Consider the following 24934-nt stretch of genomic DNA (forward strand, 5'->3'; position numbering starts at 1 on the left):
CACACTTTATTATTGAACCAAAACCAAATTACGCTACATTTTCTTCAATATTAGGTCCACTTCTAAACCAACGTATTAATTTAAATATTTTGTGTTTTTATGGATAATGAAAATAAAATTAACTAAATAAGACGTTCTCAACATCATCTACAATCCTAAAAGAAAGATGCTCAACTCGTGCTCGAATTGCACATTGAAGAACTAAGAACGATAGACATAATAAATATAGACTTTTTTTTAATACATACATAGCTATAGCTAAAGGACTTCATTAAACAAGAGATATCATGCAATAACTTAAAATTCTAACATGGTCCATCCTAACATTTTCAGAGAGCCTACGTGCTTATATGGGTTTCAGACTATATGTGAGAATTATAGTTTGTTGAGTCCTCTTTGAAACGCAACTAGAATCGCGCAATTCTGAGTTAGGATGGTGAAGTTACTACAATTCTTGTTCGATTACTTGAAAATGAAGGGTATTTTAGACAATCTAAATTGTTTTTGATTTTCCTGAGAAAAAGTGAGGATTTTACTGATGTGGCAAATTTATATTCGTAGTTCTCATCGTCACGGAAATGTGGCCGTAAATGGCGTTCAATTCGGAGCTAAAACGAAGAAATTATGGTCTAGATTCTATTTTGGGCTCTGTGGTAGGCTGGGAGTACAAAGGATATTAGTGCTCTGTCATACATTGGAGGGAAGCGTTAACCGAGTCAGAGTTTAACAATCGTGAGATGCGAATCATAAAGAGAATATTCTCATCTGACAGTATAAGTGAAGAAGCGCTTAAAGCGCGTGATACATGGCATAAAGGATTCCAAAAGGAGGTATCCCATTTGTCCTATAAAAGCCACCAGATTCGGATTCGAATCCGATAGCCCAGATATTTTCCAGGCTTCACCGACAGGACTGACGGTCCAGATGCGACCTTATGAATCGGAGCCCATAGGCGTATGAAACGTCGCCTGCTAACGTTAGATGGTGAGGAATGCTTCGTCACAAAATAAGAATCTGACGGCCCAGATTTCCTGTGAATCTCGCTGAATGGCTGACACGTGTGACACCGATCTAACGTACTTATTTGAATTTCTCTTCTAGATTTTGATCTGACGGAAAAAGGAATTCCTACTTAACCGAATGAAACAAAAGAAATCGCAAGAACATAGGTATTGTTCCTTTTGTCAGCCTTGGTTAAAGTAGAACAGGTAACCAAAGACTTTAAGAGATCAGACATAAAAGGAAAGGAAAGAACCTGATTTAATACTTTTCCAAACTACAAATCCTCTCTTATTATCAAATGATACATGAAGTAAATCATTATTTGGAAAGTACTTTTCTTTTAATATTCTAGCCCACAACTAAACTGGTTGTGTAACTAATCACTAAACAAGTTTGATAAGCAATGTCTTATTGTACAATGATAACAAGTGGAAGCCTAACGTACCCCCCCATGGACTTTGGTTGACATACCTGATCGACCCCATCCAATAGGGTTCCACTTTAGCAAGGCGGAAGCAGAGATTTTTGGTATTCTAACAGGAATCAATCAAGCTCAAGAATGCCATATGATACCGATCTTTGAGAACTGGATTTCAAACAAGGACATTCCGAGAATGCTACTGACTCCTTCTAAGGAATCCTAGCCATCACATTTCCTGCCCGCCTTACTTAGATACTTACCAAACTTTTTTCAGTTAAATATGTTACATTATCCTAATGATCCAGTAATTTTAATCATGTAGCACTTGGCTTTATGCACTCTCCTGGGAAACAATCGTTTTGTATAAAAAACTCTAATGTAAATTTTAGTTAATTAATGTATTTTCTCTTTTTTCACAAAAAAAAATAAAAAAATAAATTGGGTTTCATTTTTTTTTTTCTCGACATCCCCCCTTCCTGATATTAGTCTAAATATTGATTACCATGCTTCCTAACCAAATTTTGATTTAGACATTACACCATTTTCAATATTCAGACTAACATAGAATTGATTCAAAACTATAGTGATGCATGTGGGCTGACCCAAGTTTGTAAATTCTTGTTAAATATTTACAATAACATGTTTTTTTAGGCTGACCATATGGGAATATTCTAGGCACAGCTCTTTCAAAATTAAATATAGATGATGATATCATAATTGATTCCAACCTAACTCCTATATCCTCCACTAAATCATTTTTTATTTTTTGGGTAGAAATGCTCCACTAAATCCGCATAAACAGAGATGCTTAGAGAAAAATTCAAGAAAGTGAAATACACATTTAAAATTTTGAAAAGCAAGAGGATCAGATGAGATATAATGAAGGCATATGCTTCTTTCCAAAGGCAAAATCACCAAAAAAAAATGTTCAAATGGACAAAACAATTTTGATGGGACTGGAGACCCTACGGCACACTATTAGACGAGTTCTAGAAGAAGGGTTCACATGTTTCTCATGTTGTTTGAAAAGAAGGCCACTCAAATGTGGAACTAGCCATTACTCCAATTAGAGAGAGAACTAGTTAAAGTGTTAGTGAAAAAATCTTCATCCTCAGTATCAATACTTGTTTGCCTAATCTTTTACCACTTTTGAAACTCTTTTTGAAGCAGGGCAGCAGATAGAACATGTGATTCACACCAAGAGCCTGCTCAAGTTCGAATCAAAGGCCACAGCAAGTATTAGTGGCACAAGGAAGCTCTACCAATGTTGCAATAAGAAGGTCAACGCTTTAACTACAAATCCACCATGTTACAGGAGAGGGTTTACTAGTTTGGGGATGTCTTTTTGACATGGTATTTGAAACATTGATGAAACAAGGCCTGTTAATAAGACCAACCCTAGACTAATGTCGGATCCTCCTCTAGAGTGGTAGAGCCCACATCTATATTGTGGTTATCATGCATAGGAAGGATAGTCCACTAACAATTGTCAAGTACTTCCTGTTAAGAAAATAACGCAACAGAATGGTGATTTGCAGAAGAAAACAAAGAGCAAGAGAAAGAGAAAGCACACACACAAGACACTGATTTTTGCATGGTTCACCCCCCAAGAAGGTAGGCGACATCCATGGTAGAGCGATAGTCTCAGATCCACTATTTTTGTAAAGAAAATACAAAACCTCTCTTATACCCTCACATCTCTCAAAGAGATAACACATACTATATATAGGTATAATATAGAGAAAACCCTAAACCATACAAGTACAAGACTACCCCCAGAAGCCCACCTAGTCTAGTTCGGGTTTCGAATCAACATAAGTCGAAATACATATCAAATCAAAAATCCCTTTTTATCCTTTTTGACGCATTTCGAAGGCGAAATAGACCTCCGAAATAACAACAATACTTTCTGGATTAGAACTGAGAATAGGATTCACCAATAACACTTCCACGTAAAGAGTGAGATCTCTTAGATGAAAATCAAATTGAAATTAGTCCAAATCAACAATCAAATAATATTTAAGAAATATCATCACCAAATATAAAAGAGCTAATGTAGAGCTTGTTCTAGCTTTGTTTTTTTGTTTAACCTGGATCAAATTTTATATAAGTGTTTCATTTTCGAGGTTCAATAAAATTTTCGTTTCCTCTTTCATTCCAATGTGCCAATTCTTTTACCTTTCATTCATCCTTGGAGATAAACCTATGTGAGAGTCTTGAAAATGAAAGATTCTTGAACACATTTAGTCACTTTCCACATATCATGAAGCTTAAGATATGATCACATCTCAATAAGACCACAAAGTGAGAAAAAAAAAAACAAAATCCCTAGATTATCAAGTTCCATTGCTCACAAATGTGAGTCCTAGCCTATTTTTCATAAAATCTATTTGGTCTACATTTAGCAGACCACTCTAATACTCCATTTAATTTACTAAAAAAAAGATATTATACTCCATTTATTATCACCCTTTTTATCCCTCTAGAGTTAAATTTAGGAGGTGATGTCATAATCATGAATTTAGTGCCTCGTACCGGAATGGGTATTGGTTAACCCGGACACTAGTGTCGACATGGATCAGACAAATTTGTCCTTGATTTTTCTTTAAAAATGGGGTTTTGATCATTTTACTTCTTGTTTGTACTATGTCACTGATACGGTAGTCGCACAGTATTAGAATCGATCACTTACAAAATCGATACGATACAGACACCTCAAACCATGGTCCTAACTTGATCCCACCCTAAAGTCATTTGACAAGGAAAGGATTCAAGTTTTCAAAAAAACAAAAAAAGAAGAAAGAAAGAAAGAAAGAAGACCCTTTTTTTGGTAGAAAGAAAGAAGACTGAAAACGAGAGATACGTATCAAAGTAATTGTTTATTCGACTAATTCAACTCTGGGGCATATTTTGAGCATTTTTGCCTTCTTTAGAAACCACGTTCTCACCTCTATTACAACCACTCCTCGCAAGCATTAACGCATTCAAACAAAAACCAAAACCTGGGTTTTTGGGTTACCACTTAGTGCCGCAAGCAAAGTATCTCCAAAGGAGTATGGCACCTGAATATGCATTCCATTGCAAATCAACGGGTTCCCACGATCAACGCCTGAGTGAGACCTCGAATAGATGTAGACATTGAATTTTGTCACTTTAAAAAATGCTTGAGAATATGATGAATGGAGTCAGACACTTCTCTTTTCTCTCTTTTATTTCTCTTTCTTTTCCTTCTCTTTATAATATGACTGGTTAACCCTACTAGTATAATTTTTTCATGCATGATCAAACTACAGTACACTATTTTTAAAAGGGATCTACACATGTTTGCTCTAGAAAAAAATTAATTCAAGATGCTCAATTAGGCATCATTTCGCTTTAGGATCACTCAAGGGAAAGTTTGGCTCTTTGGGTGATTTCGTAGTTGGCGTACCATTTTTATCTTTTGGGTGATTTCGCAATCATGTATTTAAGAAAGTTGAAAAACCAGGTTTTTTGACTCAACTCGTCTTTCAAAAAAAACCTGGTGACTCGGTCTTGTCAAACCCAATCAAGGCGATTCTCATTTTTTTATTTTATTTTTAATGCAATAGATATGTATAAATTAATAAAAATATCATAAGAATACTGAAAAAATATGAGAAAACCAAAAAAAAAAAAATTAAAAATCAAGGAATCACATATCAATGTATTTTGAGTTTATACCATTGAACAAGAGAAAGGAGTCAAGAAATTGAGGGTTTCTTACTATTTTAGGTTACAGATTTAATATTTAACTCAACTCAGTTTCTAAGTGAACCAACTTTATGGTTTTTTAAAAAATATCTAAATTCGTCGAGTTTGTCATGACTCGAGTAAAAATATTGAGTCATATTTGACTCGGACGATTTATGACCATTCTCGTCATGTTTTACCTTGACCTAGTCTACATGACTCTTGAGTCTTGACTAGGTTTTTCAAAATTTTGACTCGACTCGAGTGACTCGCCCCAGTCAAAACCCGATTTTCCAACCATGGTTAGGATATGTATCTTAGGTTGTGAATTAAAAGTGCTCAATGCACCTGGAGAGGTGAAATGTCACTCTTCCTTCTCCATAAGGGTTCACTTAAGGTTTAAGGTTGAACCATCTTGATAGCTTTTATCCTCAACTGAGCTACTCCACTTTTTCAACTCATCTTTTACCTCTCTTTTCCTTTTCTCAAGTGGACTGTTCCCATATTTGATGAACGCAGCTTGTGGGGCACTTGGTTGTGTGAATATATTCAACAATCATGATTAATGGGGTGATCAAGTGCATGACACTGAAATTTTCTAGTTTTGATACGATAGATTTTGCCCCTAAGGTCACAAATTTTTTTTTTCTTTATTTTATTTTATTTTATTGAAATTCCAACTGTAAGAAAATACAACTATAAGAAAATATAAGGCCTCATTTGTCTAGAGAGAAAGGTGACGTGGGATTGTTGGAAAGATATGATCTACATGTTGGTGGGTTTTTGTTGGGATGAAAATATTGAGGTAAAATTATTTTTTCCATGAATACTAAGCAAAGTCCCATCAAAGGCTAGGAGTGGGATTTTGAAGTGTCACATCAATAGGCAAAGTATTGATGTTTCCTAAACTTATGTAAGTTCATCACCCAGAATAACCAAACAAGGTTGGGGTAGGATTTTAAAATATCACAACAGTTTTTTCCCTCTTTAATTCTCCCACCCCACCTAATTTCCCTCTAAACAAACGTGACCTAAGGGATTTCAGAAATTTTACAATCAACGATAGAATTCAAATCTTTCATAGTAAAAATAAACTCACAAGCATCTCGAAATAGAAGTAGAATAAAGATCTTCAGTAGTGTGTAAGCCAATTGTATACTACCACTAATAAACACTAGAATAAGCGATATTCACTAGGCCGAGAGTGCCCCCTCGAGTAAAGGCTTTCATGGCCGATTGATCAAAATGAGAATCCCAAATTGCATGAGCAATAGGTTGAAGATCCAATCTTAATGTTAGAAATTCTTCAACCATTATCATAGCAGGACGTTTTGAAGTAGCCGGCCGGTCTATCACTTCTACTCTAAATACCTGTTTTTTAAAGTCATGCTTGAAATCTATTACGTGAAGGAAGAAAGAAATTAAGATCTATATGCAGCTTCGCTCACCAGATCTACCCACCTAATTTATTTAATGGATCTTCACTGAAGTTGAATATGACACTTTACCATCTCATCTCCAAAGACTCTTAACCTTTCAAGCTTATCATTTCACCATCCAAAGAAACTAGAAAGCAATGAACACATGGGTCAATGAGGCTGCGTGCATTGGCAATTATGGTAGGCGGGGTTTCCATCTTTCACTTGAGTGGGGCGATCATTTCAGTCCCCTCTGTCGTCTAGGCGTAGACAATAAAATTTTCTTTCATTTAATATATATGATCCCTTGACAAAATAATGTTAACCTACCCCAATGTCATTATCTAAGGTCTTTATTTGTAGTGTCTTATACTTAGAATGAAAACAATGATTGGAGATTAACTTTAGTAACCTAAATGGATTTGGAATATTTAGAACATATTTATAACTTTACATGTATTTAATGGAAAATATTACTAAACAAGGGTCAATGGGTTTGATAATTTTGATCAAAGATACCCATAATATGGCAAAACATTATTTATATCTTATTTGATCGGTACCTATATTTTGTCCATAAAAAAAATGCAGGGACGGCCATTCCAAAGCTTATAATTTAACTTAAATAGACATTCAAAGATTGCAAATTAAGAAGAGGATGATGTTAAGATGGTTGTGCAGCAAAACTAGGAAGAATAAAGTAAGGAATGTCATTATTAGGGTTGATTTGAGAGTTGTCCCTATACGCGATAAGCTTCGTGAAAATTGTTTGAGATGGCATGGTCATGTCCAATGGAGGCCTTCAGTTACACCAATTTGGAGGAATGGTTTGATCTTAGATTGAAGAATCTAGAAAAGTGCTAGGGCCAGACCTAAAATGACCCTAGGAGAAGTAGTGAGGACAGACATGCATAATTTACGCCTTCCTCAAGTATGATCTTGAATAGGACTGATTGGAGGGCAATGATTCGTGTAACTGACCCCATTTAGATAGGATTTCGCTGAGTTTGTTGTGCTTTTATTTATTTATTTATTTTAATATTTTAATTTTGTTAGGATCTGTGTAGCCGATCACATTTAGTTGGAATATGGCTGAATTATTGTTGTTGTTGACAAACATATGAATAAAAATTACAAGGAAAAAATGCCAATATAATACATGGGAGCTAATTTGGATGAATTTGGCTTTAAAATTTGACATGGCTTATCCAAACTAAACCTTCCATATGTCACAAATGAACCTGGCTGTGTTTATAGGGTGGGTGCCCAACTGCCCATCAGATTATAGGTAATTCCTGAATTAGTTGATGGAAACAAACAGACTCTAAGGAGTTATTGGGCTGATGATGGCCGACTTAATATCTTTCTTTTGGGCTCCAACGAGCCCAGAGAAGGACCCCTTTAGGCTCCTGCGCCCCCACCAAGCTTTGAAGTTGTAGTATTTGTGAAATTAGCATGTTTCCTTCAGGCAACCCGGCCGTGCCAATATTGGCCTAGGCTAGCCCACTCTTAGTTATGTATTTCTCTTATGAACCTAGGTGTGTGAGACAGAGAGAGCATGGTTCATAATACTTGGATCGGTTAGGACCGATATCGATCGAAATTGGTCAAAATCATTCTTTATCAATAAAAAATGACCAAAAATTGAATCTTGTTGGATCGTTTCCCATATCGGTCAGTATCAGTTAGAAAATATAAAAAAATTATGAAAATTAAAAGTAAATCAGAAAATCATGGCCGATATCGATCCGATCCTGGTGAATCGACCGATCCAGACTAATCCAATCCCAAGATTACGAACCATTTTAGAATCATAATGACCAATACCAAGCGATCCAATCCTGAGGTTCAGATGATCCAACCGAGTCAACTGATCCACAAAACGATCCACTAATATTGGGCAGGATCGGTTTATGCTGATTCCAATCCAAATGATTTTGATCGTTTCGATCTGAGATCACGAACCATTTTAGAATCATAATGACCGATACTGAGTGATCCAATCTTTATTTTTGGATGATCCAACCGAATTGACATATTAAACCAGGTTTTTATCTTTATAGCCCACAATTAACGATGGTGGACGATGTTCTTAATTTTCTATTTAGTTAATTACATGTTTTTTTTCATTGAAAAAAAATATCGTGCCTCGAACAAGGTTATAGCACGTCCGGAAGCATCATGGGAGCAGGAGTTCTGCCTTTCATTGGGGGTGGGGCGGTTATTTTACTCCACTGTATTTGGGTGTGGACGGTACATGGAAAATGCCAAATATAATTCATGGGAGATAATTTTTTTAAATGAATTTGGCTCTGAAATTAGACATGGCGAAACCAGACTACACCTTCCATATGTCGTCATGTTATAGGTGATACCCTGAACTGGTTGATCAAAACAAAAAGAGTCTAAGGAGTTATTGGGCTGATGATGGCCCCAATCTATTATCTTTTGGGCTCCAGCTAGCCCAGACAAGAAGGGCCCCTGCAGGCTCCTGGCCCCACCAAGATTTTTTTTTGGTTTTTTTGGGTTAACTCCACCAAGATTTGAAGTTATAGTGTTTGTGAGATAACACAGCAATGTACATCACCAAATTACCACGTTTCCTTGCGGGCAACCCGGCCGTGCCCATAATGGCCTGGGCTAGCTCACTCTTTGTTATTTACTTCTCTTCTGCTCCCAACCTAGGTGAGTGAGTGAGAGAGAGAGAGAGAGAGAGAGATGGTCAAGAATTAGAAGTTTCAATCAGGGTTTTAAGAATCATAATCGGGGATGGAATTGTTCAGAGCCAATTCTTGTCTGAATCGGATCCAAATCTGGTTGAATTGGTTTGATTCAATTGGTTTTAAACTATCTTGTGGTGAAAATACAATCGGCTCAAGAATCGGTCTGATTCAAGATGGATTACAAAGAAAATGATTAAGAATTAGCCAATTCGGCCGTTCCAATGTCAATTCAAGTAGTGATAATCGAGATCGATGTCAATCGATTCTGATCCAAATTAACTGATTCAAACAGTATCAATTAGGAACGATGGAAACCAAAATCAATGTCAGTCAATTCTGATCCAAATTGACGAATTCAACAATGTGATTCCCGATTCTTGAAACCATGGTTCCGATTGACTCACTTCAAGACTTCAAGATACCATGCTAGCGTTAAAAGTGAGAAAATAAACATCTGTAAACTATGCTTTATGATGATCTTCACAAGGAGGGGAAAAAACAAACAAAAAGCATCAAGAAAGAGTAGAAAGAGGCCGATGACGATCCATCTATAACTTCTTATGCATGTCCTCAAAACTCACTTTCTTTGCATGAGAGTGATCAATCAAATGAAGATTATATAGACAAAAAAAATGTTAAAGAAATAAATAATCTATATATATCTTTAGGGAGAAAGTCATCTGTCTACGTCAGCACTCCCATGAGTCATTCTTTCTCCTTCCCATATGAAAAGACATCTTTGCCTCCTTGTTTTGCGGAGGAGAGAGATAGACACATGGGAGTGTTGGAGGCCACCCTCCCAGACAAAAATCTACTTCCCATATTTCTTTGTAACTTCGACCACCTTCTATCTTCATAGGGCTCTTAAAGAGCTAAGTTAGATGTAAAGTGATCGAGGTGATAAATAGGGACGTGGCTTTCCTCCATCCGTATGGCGGAGCTGGAGGATCCAGCCCAACCAAAACAGGTAGGTTGGGTCATCTCATAGGGTGGAAGGGGGGGGGGGGTTGGAGGAATGACTCAAACACCCCTGTTTTGACTGGGTTGGATCCTCCAACTCTCGCCACAGCTGGAGGAGAGCCGAATTCGATGTAGAGATAGACAGATCATTGTCCATTGGCCTCTGCTTCTCTTCAAAATCTGAAAGCTTCATCGGGTTCCTATATTTTATAGAGTCTTTGATTCTAAACTTGCTCCATAAGGTGGATCGGTTTCAGTCGGGCCTAATCGGTTCTACCAATGTAAGGCCTAATTGGGCTTTGAATATGCTAATTGATTTATTGGACAATAAATGGACCATAAACTAGTTATAATCGGGCTAAATGGGCTTAAATGGCCTATAAATGGTCTTCAATGGTGCTGGTTGGTCTTGGTCGGACGCCTATCAAGCTACAACCAAACATCATGCCGATTCTTTCCATAATTGGACTAGGCCCAACAACAGGTCATTTACTAGCCTAGCTGGTTGGGTTTTTTTTTAACCTATTTTTCACACTTGCAAAACCAAGGATTAAGACTTGGGAAATAAGTAATCCACTAAATTAGGGCCCAACCTGATATGCCACATCACAATAATAATTGAGCTAGAGAGCTTTTACAAGGGCTGGGGTTTGGGCTGGCCAAGGCAAAAAATGAAGGATAGGTTGGGGCTGGATTTAGGTTAGTCTCAGGCTATTTTTCAGCGCGCCCAACCTGTTCTATACTCACCTCTAACATATGAACAGGTCATAAATGGGCTGGGCTGATCATGAAACTGACACCTGACTCAGCCCATGAAATTAAGCCTTTGGCCTTCATGATCTACCCATTTCGCATTTTAATTGGTTTCTGCAAAACTAAACTTGCGAAAGCAATGTTGAATAGAAGTTGAGGGGAAAGGATAGGAAAGTAATCTAAGTGGGGCAGATGACGAGACTCGGTCATAAATCGTCTGAATCAAATAAGACTTATCTAAAGGAAAGAATGGGTAGAATAGGTAGTTCATACACTAATAAGGGCAGAATTGTCTTTAAAAAAAAAACTTAAACTGTTGACATCATTACTTAACAATCCTTGATTAACGGTAGGGGGCGTGTGTAAATTTTTTTTCTCGATCAGGGGAATCAGTTGATATTTGCATATTTAAATGTGGATGCTTTAAAATAATGACATACCTCAAGGGGTGACATTGATAAATTTCTTCCTACAAAAATTAGATACGTCAATTTTGAATTCCTCATTTGAACCATAGTTGGAAAATTAGATTTTTTGACCTAAGTCTTCTCTTTAAAACTTAGTATATCTGACAAAGAGGTAGCAGTAGTGCTAGGGTTCTCGCCATTCGAGAGTTCGTCGGGACCGGTACGTGTAGTAGGGAAAAGTAGAGCCAGAGAGAAAATGGGACAAGGAAGGAGTTAGGAGGGGTATTATAGGGTTAGCAAATTAGGTGAGGGTGTTTTTGGGAAAACACATATAAAATATAAATAAATCGATTCATAATCAGGTCTAAAAAGTAAGTTCCTAAAGGGTCGGGCTCGGTTGGGCGATCATCAATTTGGTCCTCACGTTGCGAATGGCCAAATGTTATTCAGTCCAGTCTAGAGCCCAGAGGCACGTTTAGCTAACGTGTTGGTTCGGTTTTGGTTTTTTTGTACGATTAAGACCAGTCGTATTGATTGATGCGGACTTTCAACTGACACACTTACGCCCCATCACAATAATATTGGACTTTTGAGGTTTTGCTAGGGTTGAGCTGAGCCTTGCCAAGCCAAAACGAAGGATGGATTGAACTTCTCTTCAACCTCAGCCTGGGTTCAAGCTCTTTTTCAACCCGCCCAACCTGTTATGTGCTTACCTCTAAATAGATACATTCTTGGATTGAGGTCCTCTCCAGGGAGCCCAGTACGTCCAGGGGGTATCCAGTCGTTGGGCTATGCTGTACATATTCTTAAGCATGCATCGAGATGGATACAGCATAGCCGAACCCTTAAATGCCCCTTGAGCACTCCCTGGGCGCTGAGTTCCCTGGAGAGGAGCCGGATCATGCATTCTTTGGCAAAATCTTACTACTGGCCAATCAAGGGAGGAGTCACTGTATATCCAAGTTTGCTCAACCCTTCAGAAAATCAGATGAGTTGGTCTTAGTGCAAATAAGTGAGGTTCAATGGGGTCCAAGGCGAGATAAAAAGTAGGTAAGGTCACAGAAATTAGACCCCAAATTGGTTCAAACTGAAAATAAGTTGGTGTTGATAAATCTAAATCTACAACTGGGTCAGACCTCAAATGATATAGTTGGCTGACCAAGAAATGCTATATCATGTCATGTCAATGCAGTATATCCCACTAATCACTTGACTTTAACCATTACCTATTAATGGTCAACTGGGTTAAGGACAACCGAACTATAATTACAAGAAGAAAAGAAAGGACAAAAGGAAGAAGCAAAACTCATCCTAAGAGGGAAAGTATCTTTTTCTGTTTTTCTTTTTTGTTTGGAAAAGAAAGTTCTCTATTTGGGAGTGTGGTGATGAGCACATTTATGTATGAAATCTTAGGGCATAAAGCATACATTTTACCACATTGGACGGAGTTACTGTGGTGTTTTCTTGTGTTTTTCAGGTTTTGGGCTATTTTGGGCTATTCTGGACTATCGAGAGCTGCATGTCCCAAGTTACATGTAAAGTTGCCATTTTTCTTTCCATGGCTGTAAAGAAGATTAAATTTGGAGCAAGTTGGACGTGACGGAACGCAAGTACGCATTCGTTTAGCCCACCGTACAGTTGATTATTCTTTTCAGCCCAAGAAAGGATAATGGGTCATAATGGAGCTGTAGTGCAAGCCCATAGTCAGTCTACCACTGCCCAAGGACGTTTTTGACATTATAGAAGATATTTCTAAGCAATGGTGGAGATCTACTGCAAGTACAGGGTCGTTTCGATAATTTTACATTCTTGAAGAGAGAGAAGGACTGCTACCCACATGGAGGGACCCACATTGCCATTAGATTCCATTAATTTTGAAGGCCCACAAGGTGTCCATGATTTTTATGGGCTGCATTTAATGCCCCACGATTTTTAAAAGACACATTGGGGATTTTGTTATTTGGTTGAGTGGAATCCTAGTCATCACTCTCTCTCTCTCCTCCAACTTTTTAAGGGCATTCCTGGAATTTCATTTGGGATAGATTTATTTTGAAAGATATTTTATCATCTATGGAAGGTTGAAAAATCAAAGATGCTTTGATTTTATTGCTTGGAGAAGATATCTACAAAGAAAAGGAAGCACAAGTTAGAATTAGAAATTTACTTTTCTAGAAATAGAAGGTTTATGTAAATAATATTTTTTTCTCTCCTTCTTTCTATTTTTTTGATTTTTTCTTGGGATTCAAGGCAATGTAAAGGAGGAAAGAGAAAATAATATTATCTTTTCTTAGGGAATATTTCTCCTACACTTCCCTCTTCTCTCTTCTCCCCTTTCCCCTATAAATACCCCCTACCTCTCTTGTAAATTTTGTTCATTCACTTAGTAAAATTTCTTCTCTTGTTCTCTTTCTAATTTGTGATTTTTGGCTTTTCTAAGTTCTAGTTTGCTCTTTTGATTTTCATTTAATGGTTATAATAGGTTTAGTTTATGCTTTAATTTCAATTTAAGTCTTCAATTGGGTTGTAATTTCTTAATTCTAGTTTAGGTTTTAAGCCTTCTAGTCTAAGTTCTTAAGTTGATGACAAGACTTGAAGCTTTAGAAGAGGAGGCCATGGTAAGTTTATGCAGGTATTCAAGCTTTTCAATTACATTCATGCAAGCACATCCAGGTTTTACTATCTAAACTCTCAATCTCATTCTCCATCTCCTCTATCTCTCTCTATCTTCTTCTTCTTCTCCTTCTATTTCTTTTATTTTAATTTTATATGGTTGTGGTTTGTGGATGCATTTTTATTCCCTTATTTCTTTTTATGTGGTTAGTATGTGTGGCTGCATTTTTATTCCTTTCAATTAACTTTAGTTTGATAGGTTAGATGCTCATGTGTTAGGACGCTGATTTAATCCCTTAATTTTGTTAGATGCTTATGAGTTAGGATGCATTGATTTTCGTTAGTTTAATTAGTTTAATTTAACACTTTAATTTGGTTCACTTTGCATTACTTTTAAGTTAGTTAAATAGAGTGGCGTATATCTCCTCGTGTTCGACCCGTAGCTACGATTGACCCGTACGCTTGCGGTTTTATTTTTAACTCAAACATGTGACCTGAATTTTTATTCTCTCCTGCTATAGCATGGTGCTATAACAGCATCGTGCGGCGGCTGCAAAGGCCAAGTGCACTATGTGGGGCCTTCTGCCAGCACTACCATGAGTCTATCTCTCTTTGCCTCATACGAAAAGACACCTCTACCCTCTTGTTTTGAGGTAGAAAGAGATAGACACATGGGAGTGTTGGTGTAGGCCATACTCCAGACAGAAAACTACTTCCCCCTTTTATTTTTAATCAAATTTTAGTTTTTTTTTTTACATTCCAAACATAAGAAAAAGTTAGATAGATCACTTTTAGTTTGTCAAACTAGTGTTCCTACATTTTCAGATCTCTCTCTCTCTTATCCACATTAGATCCTATTTCTAGCAAGAAATTTAAATAAATCTTTCACGGAAGCTTTACATTTTTTTAGGCCTCACGTCCTCCATTTCACAACTGGGGTTTAGCTTCCACGATTAGTTCACAACGGGTCTCAATGTCAACGTGTATATTCCCTCGTTTTCAGATGGATCTCTCTTTTATCATTTTTTTTTTTGGAAAAATTACAAATACATCTACCGTACTTTGCTTTAAGTGCAATTGGACCTGAAGTTTCAAAATCCGAATGTGTACACCCCTTGAACTTTTCAAAACATGCAAAACTACCAGTCCGTTAAGAATTGGCTATTAAGTGATGACGTGGGGTATAATATTGACTTTAAATGACTTTTATACCCTTATCTTCCCCAAACCTATTCTATGTTCTACCCTAACCCTATTTTTAACCCAAACCCATATTTAATATATAACTCTTCCTATCTGTTCCCTCTCTTCTACGTTCTACAAAGTTTTTCCCAATTTTTTTTTTCTTTTCTTTCTTATACCCCAAATATAGCCTTAATGTTAGTTTATTTATTTTGAAAAAGGAGAGCTATATATTAAATATGAACAGTATTAATAGTAATCAGGTCGTGGACCCGGTTCGTGGCGCCCACCCGGGGCTGTCGCCCCCTACCCGCAAGAAGGAGAGAGAGAGAGAGAGAGAGAGAGAGAGAGAGAGAGAGAGAGAGAGAGAGCGAGAGAGAGAGAGAGAGGCCTCCTCATCTTCCCACTTCGATTATAACTCTAAAAGGAAGGGGGGTTGGGTATAGTTATAAATGTCACACCCCAAACCACCCCCTAGGAGGATTTATGCAAGTGACTGGATATCCTACGACATCCGCCAATCCCCAATGATCAAGAAGCAGTACTTACATGTCACAAACCACACAATGAGGAAAAAAGATAATAGAAGGATATCAGAGTGCAACGGAAGATCGAACTACCCACAGACGATTTATATTACTGATATAAGATCCCAAATACCTATGCTATACCATATACATATCCATTTATGTTCAATAAGTATATTATCATGGTAATTACACTTCTTTGAAAGAAAGAAACTTAAATAATAACAAAATCGTTGCTAAGCAACGAGATGAGAAAGATCTACAATTCCATCGACAGCTTCCTCGCCCATTGGCAAACTCGTACCTACAAAATCAACTAAAAGAGAATATACAAGAGTGTGAGCTCCACCAAGCCCGTGAATGAAATATAAACCATGCGTGCACATGCAAGCACAACCAAATGAGTCCTACATGAGGTGCAGTTCATTTTATTTATTAGCCACCTAACATCACAACTAAGGCAGGTTAGTGCTACTACAATCTCCAATACATGTATCCCTGGTGCGGGCTTGAAACCCCTTCTCGCGATACACCCATTGAGTTGTCGGAGGGGACCAGTCAACTCCAGTGCACTAATCCATGGTCAGCCCCGACCAGCCCCCTGTGATTAAACTTGTGAGGCAACCGACTTAGTATCAAATTCACCTTTTCGGTGCTTCCCGGCATGTAGCTCGAGGATAAACTTTGTTTGGCTTATAACCATAATTCACCTTTTGGTGCTTCCCAAGCATGTTGCTCGAGGCTTCCCGGTATATTGCCCGAGGCATCCCAGCATATTACCGAGGCTTTCCGGCGTATTCGCCCGAGGTTTTACGGTAGTCCTCATAGTCATCCAACACCTTAACCCCTGTTGGCAAGGGTGCGTAGCACGGGTGATGAATCTCTAACCCCATGTCTATATGGCATCTTATGAGTCAGGTGGTGTCAACCGTATCCCATTCTACAGGCTACCACAGACCTCATTTCTAAGCCGGCTATGGCATCTAATCTAGCAATTCCACATACAAGCATTATCATCCATTTCCAATGTTCATCAGATAAGATTCAGAATTCAAATGAGGATATAAAACAATTTCAAGTAATTAAAGACAGTAAATGTTGTTGTTGTTGTCATGACCCATCAGTCATGTTACACCTACACTCATGGTGTAATTCCACTCACCTTGGTTTGATCTTACCGGTTCAGTTGTTTGTTCAGTTCCAGCCGGTATCTGGCTGTGCACCTCGAGCACGAAATCAAATCCTAAAGTAATAAATTAGAAATGTGTTATTTTAATTATTCAAACTGTTTGGATAACCTAGTGTTGGTCTAGGCTCACTAGTCTGACTCGGTGGTCAGTCCGAGATCACCCGAAATTCTCTGGGCCTTGTACTGGGCTTTAGGCCTATGTCCTGGTGCATCATTCGGAGAATGTGGCTTAGGGTCAATATGGTATTTTACCACTGTAGTACATGGTTCTAGGTCACAATAGTCTTAGAACACAGTCCCTAGGTCAACAGTGCTACAGGACCTAGGGGTGTCAACCGGTCGGGCTCGATAGGTCTCGGTCGGGCCTAGCCGGGCCTCACCAATTTTACAGGCTGCACCGTGTCCGACCATTTAGGCATTCAAGCTTGCTTTGGGCGGGCATGGTACGGTTTCATTTCGGTCGATCGGTGTTCGGTCTTTAATCGGGGTAGCCTTATTCGGGCTAAATGGACCTAAACCGGGCCCAAAACGGGCTAATGAGCCGTTTAATTCTAAACGGTCTCTAAACGGTGTGGGTTTACTAATTGACATGCAACCAGAATTTTAAGTTTAAACCATCACACCGTTGGGCAGTCATGGTACACCTCAAATAAAGCTTATCCCAACTCAACTAGTAGCACAACACCAAATAGAAGCACATCTAATAAAGTATGTAGAGGGGAAAAAAGTAATAGTACAACACCGAATAGAAGGCACATGTAACAAAGTAGGTAGAGGGAAAAAAAAATTACAGCACAACACCGAATAGAAGCACATCTAACAAGTACGATCTAAAAACTAAAAACTAAGCCTCATTTCACCTACGTTAGTGTATCTAACCAATAAATGTCAAAAACCAATAAAGAAACAAACAAAAATAGGAAATTTGGAGGGAAGGGGAGGGCTGGGTTGGGGTGTAATCGGTCGGTCTAGGTCGGGCCTAGAATCGATCGGTCCGATCGGGCGCCCGACGGGCTAAGACCCCACACTAGGACCGCCTGATTACTAATGTGTCGGGCTTGTCGGGCCTAAGCCCGACACATTTAGTAATCGGACCGGGCTTTAATCGGGTGGGCTTGATCAGGGCTGCCGGGCCAGGCCTAGAATTGACACCCCTAACAGGACCAACACAGACAGGGTTTCCAAGCCCTACGGGGTCTACTTGGGGACCCAAGGTGTTCATAATTATGGACAGATGTGAGGAGGGGTATTTTGGTCATTTTTCACCTCCTTACACTGTTTATAGTCCATATGTGGAGGTCCCCAAACTCAGATCTGCAAAACAGTCCACTTTAATTCTTTGGGTGATGTCTCTAGGTGATGTGTGCATCATCCAGAGAATGCTTAGAACGTGAACATGCTCATTTTCTTGGGTTTTGCACCATAGGTAGTGCCTTGATCGACCCTACATGCATGTTAGGTCATTGTGGACCTCATGGGGAGTGGTTTACACTGGTCCACTCGGATCTTGGCCTGGGCCCACCACTTGGCTGCCAGGAGCTACCTAGACAGCCCAGTGAATAGTAACTCAACTGAGTTCCAACATCAGGCCATGGTTTTGGCTGCATGCAAGGGCAGATTTACATGTATAATCATGGTAGTAGGCTGTCCCTACTAAGATCCAGGCAAGGGCTAGCCTGTATGCACAGATCCAAGCCCAAACTGCCAGATCTGGGTGCAATAAGGCAGTGCAGCCAGGCACAGGGACTGATTTCAGTCCCAAGCAAATAATAGCAGTAAAAATATATGAAAAACCCTCAGATGTTCCATGCAATCTATTTGCATGTTAGATTTGAGGCAGTACATGGCAGCCCCCAGGTGATCTGGGCTACCAATGGCCAAAAATGCTACCTAAGCACTGAGATCCATGGAGATAAATAGAGAACAGCAGCAAAGTAGTATGTACAGGTATAGCTTTATACCTGAACTGAGTTGAGAATGGCCGCTGGAGCTGATTTGATGCACAGGTAAGCTCTTCCCTCTCTTTTCCTTCTTCTTCCCTTCCTTTCTTCTCCTTTCCCTTCTCTTTTCTTTCTTTTCTCTCTTCCCTTCTCTCCTACGGTTTCAGCAGGGAACTAGAGCTCTAAAATGAGCTAAGGGTCCTCTATTTGTAGGCCAGCCCTCTACTAAGGCCTGTTTGGCTGCTTAGGCCACTTTTCAAAATATGTTTTTAGACTGATTCTCAGTCATTTCGGGCACTCAGGTGCCGTCCACGGGGGTCCAAAGGTATGAGGTGGTTCCCTAGACTCCCTTCAACCTATGGAGAGTGCCCATGGCCAGTATGGGTGGTCCCCACACATCTGCAGATTAAAATACTAATTTTTCCCACTCTGGGTGATGTGTGCATCGCCCAGTGCATCACCCAGAGAATTCATTTGCAGAATTTGTTTGGATTGAAATGAAACTTTAGTTCATTTAGAAACATAATTGGATCATGGTTCCTTCTAAGAAAATGAAGCTCTATGAATCTAGTTTCTACCAAAACTAGAATCAAAGAAAATGAAGATTGAATTATGAAGTTGTGTTAATTTTATTATACAAAGGTCAATCTGTTAAGACAGCAGGATCTGATTTTGACAGCAACTTGAAATGAAGTTTTAACTAACTTAGAGACATAACTAGGTAATGGTGTTTTCTAACAAAATGCATCCCTATGAGTCTAGTTTCTAAAAAAATTGGAACCAACACAAATGGAGTTTAGGTGATGGAGTTATATCATTTTAACTAAGAGAAGGTCAATCTGCAAAGTAGTAGAATTTGTCATTTATGTTGGGGTTTAAGATGTATGTATGGAATTGGGTTCTCATCATTAAATCAATCATACAAATTGATTTTTGGGTTTAAAATGCTTTATCTATTACATTCAAGGTGATGAGAGTTATCATTAATTTAGCCTAGAACCAGGATTAAGTCGAAGGGTCCTAGAATCAAGGGATGGTACCTTCCTCAGGCTGTACATTTGGTGGTGAGCTGTACAGTCGCAAGGAGTTGGTGCTTGCCTTCTTAATGGTATGTAGGTCCTCACCAACGGGGCTACCTCATTATGTTCAACCACGAGTTTAATGCACCACAGTGTACTGTAGCTTTGACCTCGGGTGCCGGACTTCCAGCAAAATTTTAAATTAGCCCGTATTTTTGGGCACAGGTTTAACATAACCCTAACACCCTAATAACTGTTAGAAAAAATTCTATTTGGAGAAGAAAACTATAAACTACTTTGAACGCGTACTCGCTGTCTTAAAGGAGATATTTGCCCCATATGGTTGAAGTAAATTCACCTTCAGGATTCAACAAAGCACTGAAGAACTAACTTAGAATTCTAAAGATATTCTTGTTGCAAGAGAGAGAGAGAACAAAAAACGTTATGTGTTAAATGGCTGAATTGCCTTGGTTTATATAGACCCACTGGTACCCATTCACTGGAACCCATTCAATGGAAACCCATTCATTGGAACCCATTCAATGGAAATCCATTCATTGGAACCTATTCAATGAAAACTCATTCATTGGAAACCATTCATTGGAAAGGTCATGACTATTCCAATAGTCATGATTATTCCAATAGTCATGACCGTTCAATCTCTTTTCTTAGTGGATTTGAAACCCCTTATTACAATCTATCTTACAATCCTTCACTAGATTATAATATTCATCTTATTATCTCTATCTATATAGTTATGTGTACAAGAAGGTTGACTTGACATTAAACCTTCAATTAGTGTAAGTATTTCAAAGCTTTAAAGAAGAATGTGGTTGGCTTAGCATTAAATCAATTCTCCTAAATATTAAAACCAGAAATACCATACGAACAACTATGATTAATTCTATGTTAAAATCTTCAATTTGATAGCACTTTTACGGCCCTGTGCTCTATCCTAATTTCATGAACACTTATAAGAATAAACCTTAAATTCTTGTTTAGAAATGGTAGCATTTCAATGTTTATATAGGTAAGTATCATTGTTACTATAAATACTATCACTTCACATAAACCTCATTAAAACTTCATAGAAGTTATCCTTAACTCATAACAGTTAACATTGACAATCCATTGGGATATTAATATCAATGCTTTCACAATCACTTAACAGTAGCTTGTTATTACCCATTAAACCTTACTTATAAGGTTGGCTTCCTACTACAGGTGACTAGAAAGGTTTCAGTCCCATTCCTTTGGATATACCTTGTAAGCTTTTCATAAAAGGATCCGCTAAATTACTATTAGACTTCACATATAGTATGGTAATTATACCATCTTGAATCAATTGTCTAACATACTCATGTCTTAAGCTTATATGTCTAGACTTTCCGTTATAAATTTTACTATAAGCATTAGACATTGTGGCTTCATTATCGTAGTACAGAAAAATAGCTGACATTGGTTGTGGCCATAACTTTATATCCAGTAACATATTTTTAAGCCATTCGGTTTCTTTTTTTGCTACTTCCTAAGCTATAAATTCGGACTCCATAGTTGAATGTGAGATACATGTTTGCTTCTTTGAAGCCCAAGATACTGCTCCACCAGCTAGTGTAAAAACTCATCCAGATGTGGACTTGTTATCACTGTTACTAGTGATCCAACTAAAGTCTGTGTATCCCTCTCACACTACTGGAAAGTTCCTATAGAACAAATCAAACTTCATTTTCTTCTTAAGATATCCAAAGACTCGACCAATAGCTTTCCAATGGTCCACACTAGGGTTATTAGTGTATCTCAAAAGTTTGCAAATAGTAAAGGCTATATCAGGCCTTGTTCAATGTATTGCATACATTAGGCTTTCAATTGCACTAGCATACTCAATCTGTGCCACAACCCTCCCTTAATGCTCACTCGTCTTAGAACTTGAATCATAAGGAGAGCTTACTTCTTTTATGTCGAGATACTTAAATTTCTCTATCATTTTTTGAATATAATATGATTAACATAAAGCAAACCCTTCAATATGTTTCTTTACTTTAATTCATAAAATAGTATCTACTTCATTTAAATCTTTTATTTTAAATTTTGAAGTGAGATACTTTTTAGTTTTAAATACACCAACTAATTTAGTTCAAAAAATGAACATATCATCGACATACAAACAAATAATTACATCATATTTGTCTGTAAATTTAGAATAGATGCATTTGTCTGCACTGTTATGAATAAAATCATTTGACAAAATTACTGAGTCAAATTTTGCTTGCCATTGTTTAGGTGCTTGTTTTAAGCCATAAAGTGATTTAACTAATTTACAAATTTTCGTATTATTTTCAGGTAGAACAAAATCCTGGGGTTGTTTCATATAGACTTCTTCGTCTAAATCACCATTTAAAAACACTATTTTAACATCCATTTGATGAACACACAAGTCATATATTGAAGCTAATGCAAATAACAGTCTAATAAATGTTATTCTAGCAACATGTGCATATGTGTCAAAATAGTTAATCCATTCCTTTTGTTTAAAACCTTTAGCAACTAGCTTTGCCTTAAACATTTAGATGGATCCATCTGTATTTAGTTTCTTTTTAAGCATCTATTTACAACCTATGAGTTTAGATCCTTGAGGTAAATCAATTAATACCCACGTATTATTTGACATTATGGAATCCATCTCATCATTTATAGTTTCTCTTCAGAAGTTGAATCCCTTGAAGACATAGCCTCACTATATGTCGTAGGATCATCTTCTAAACTAAATACTATTGACATTTCATTAATAACAATTTTCTTATTCCCTTTCATAAGAAAAGTAAGAGTTTGCAACGAATTAAAATCGGGACCTAAATCCTTTTCTTTTCTAACTCTTTGATTTCTCTTAGGTTCACTAATCACACTGGAACCTCTTTTCAAACGAAGAGATGTTTGAGTTTCAAGGTTAGTATGATCACTAGAATCCAAAATAGAAATTGGTGTTTGAATAGGTACTTCTTCAGACTTTGATTCATTAATGAATTTATTCTCGATAAATTTCACATCTCTTGATTCAACAATTACATTAGAATCTAGATCTAAAAGTCTGTATGCTTTTGAATTTTCAGCATATCCTACGAACACACTCTTAAGTGCTCTAGGTCCTAATTTTGTTCTTTTAGGATCTAGTATTCTATAAAAAGCTAAACACCCCCACATTTTAAAATAACCAATGTTAGGTTTTCTTCTCTTCTATAACTCATATTGACTAGTTTATATTTTCTTAGAAGAAATCCTATTATGTATATGACATGCAGTTAATAATGCATCATCCTACAAATTATTTGGCAACATAGCACTTGATAACATATCATTTACCATATCAACAAGTGTCTTAATTTTTCTTTCAGCTATGTCATTTTGCTGAGGTGTATAGGGTGCAGTCTTTTGGTGTACTATTCCATGACCTTCACAAAATGCAAAAAAATCATTGGAAAAATTTTCTCCAACTCTATCACTTCTAAGGATTTTAATCATTTTATCATTTTGATTTTTCACTTTTGCTTTATATCTTTTAAACATGTCAAAAGCTTCATCTTTAGTTCTTAATAAAAATACATGTAAAAATCTTGTACAATCATCTATAAAAATTATAAAGTACATTTTTCCTTCTTTAGTTAAGAGACCATTAATTTCACAAATATCAGAATGTATTAATTTCAAGATTTATGAATTTCTCTCAACATTTTGAAAAGGCTTCTTAACCATTTTTTATTGAACACAGATTTCACACTTATTTTTATTTTCATGCTTATAAGAGATTAAGCCTTATTTTGACATATTTTTCACGTATCTAAAATTCAAGTGTTCTAAACAAGTATGTCATAAATCAATAACCCTTTCCCACAAATACACCCCCTTGGACAATATCATGTTTTCAGACTCAAGAACGGTTTTAAAATCATTCTTACATAGTAAACTTGCAAACACCAAATTCTTATAAATTTCAGAAACATACAACATATTAATTAAATTCAGTGTCTTCCCAAAAGTAAACTGCATTTCAACACTTCCTTTTCTCAAGACCTTAGCAGAATTATGATTCCCCATTAGAACTTCTTGTCCTTCAATGTCCCTAAAGGTCTTGAACTGTGACTTGTCATTACATACAATCACAGTTACTCCAGAGTTAAGCCATCAGTCTTGAGATTTCACTACATTAGCCATATGCAATTCGATAATCATACCAATTTCCATTTCAGAAATCATTGCTATGAGTCCTTGTGGTTCAGGTTCTACAACACTTGCTTTATTTGGAATACTACTGTTCTTCCGAAATTTACAATCACGAATATAGTAGTCCTTTTTTCACAATGAAAACATGCTCTGTCTTTCTTGTTTTTGCCATTATTCTTGAAAATTCTATTTTTATTGACCTTCAATTTTTTATGAAAATTCTTAACTCCACTTTGTTTAACATTGTTCACTTTAGAACCAATGACAAAGCCATCACGAATTCTATTTTCTTCTTCAATTCGTAGATGCTTTTCGAGTTGTCCAACAGATAAATCTTCTAGCATATGCAGAAGTTTCTTTCTATAATCATTCCAACTTGGGGGAGTTTAGATATAATCGCCCCCACTTGGAGTAAATCAGAAACTGTGATACCCAGTTCACAGAGTTTTCCCACTATAACTTGAAGGTCATGAAGTTGATCCATAATTTTGACACCATCACGCATATTGAATTCAAAGTATTTCATGGTGAGAAATTTGCTCATACTTATTTTCTCAGTTTTGTATTTATCTTCAATCTATTTTCAGATTTTATACGGTGATTTGATTGACTTTTAGAGATCATAAAGATGATCGGAGAGACTGTTGAGAATATATCCTTTACAGATTAACTCATCTTCTTCACGCTTATTACTTTATTTCTTTATAGCAACGGAGTCCTCATCAGTTGGTTCTGGTAATGGTTGCAAACCTGAACTTAGCAAATAAAAAATCTTCAAATGAGTCAATAGGAATATCATCTTATCTTGCCAGCGGGTGTAGTTGGTGCAGTCAAAACGTTCGAGTTTGACGAAGTCT

Source organism: Telopea speciosissima, chromosome 4 (genome assembly GCF_018873765.1).
Source record: "Telopea speciosissima isolate NSW1024214 ecotype Mountain lineage chromosome 4, Tspe_v1, whole genome shotgun sequence".
Classification (NCBI taxonomy): Eukaryota; Viridiplantae; Streptophyta; class Magnoliopsida; order Proteales; family Proteaceae; genus Telopea; species Telopea speciosissima.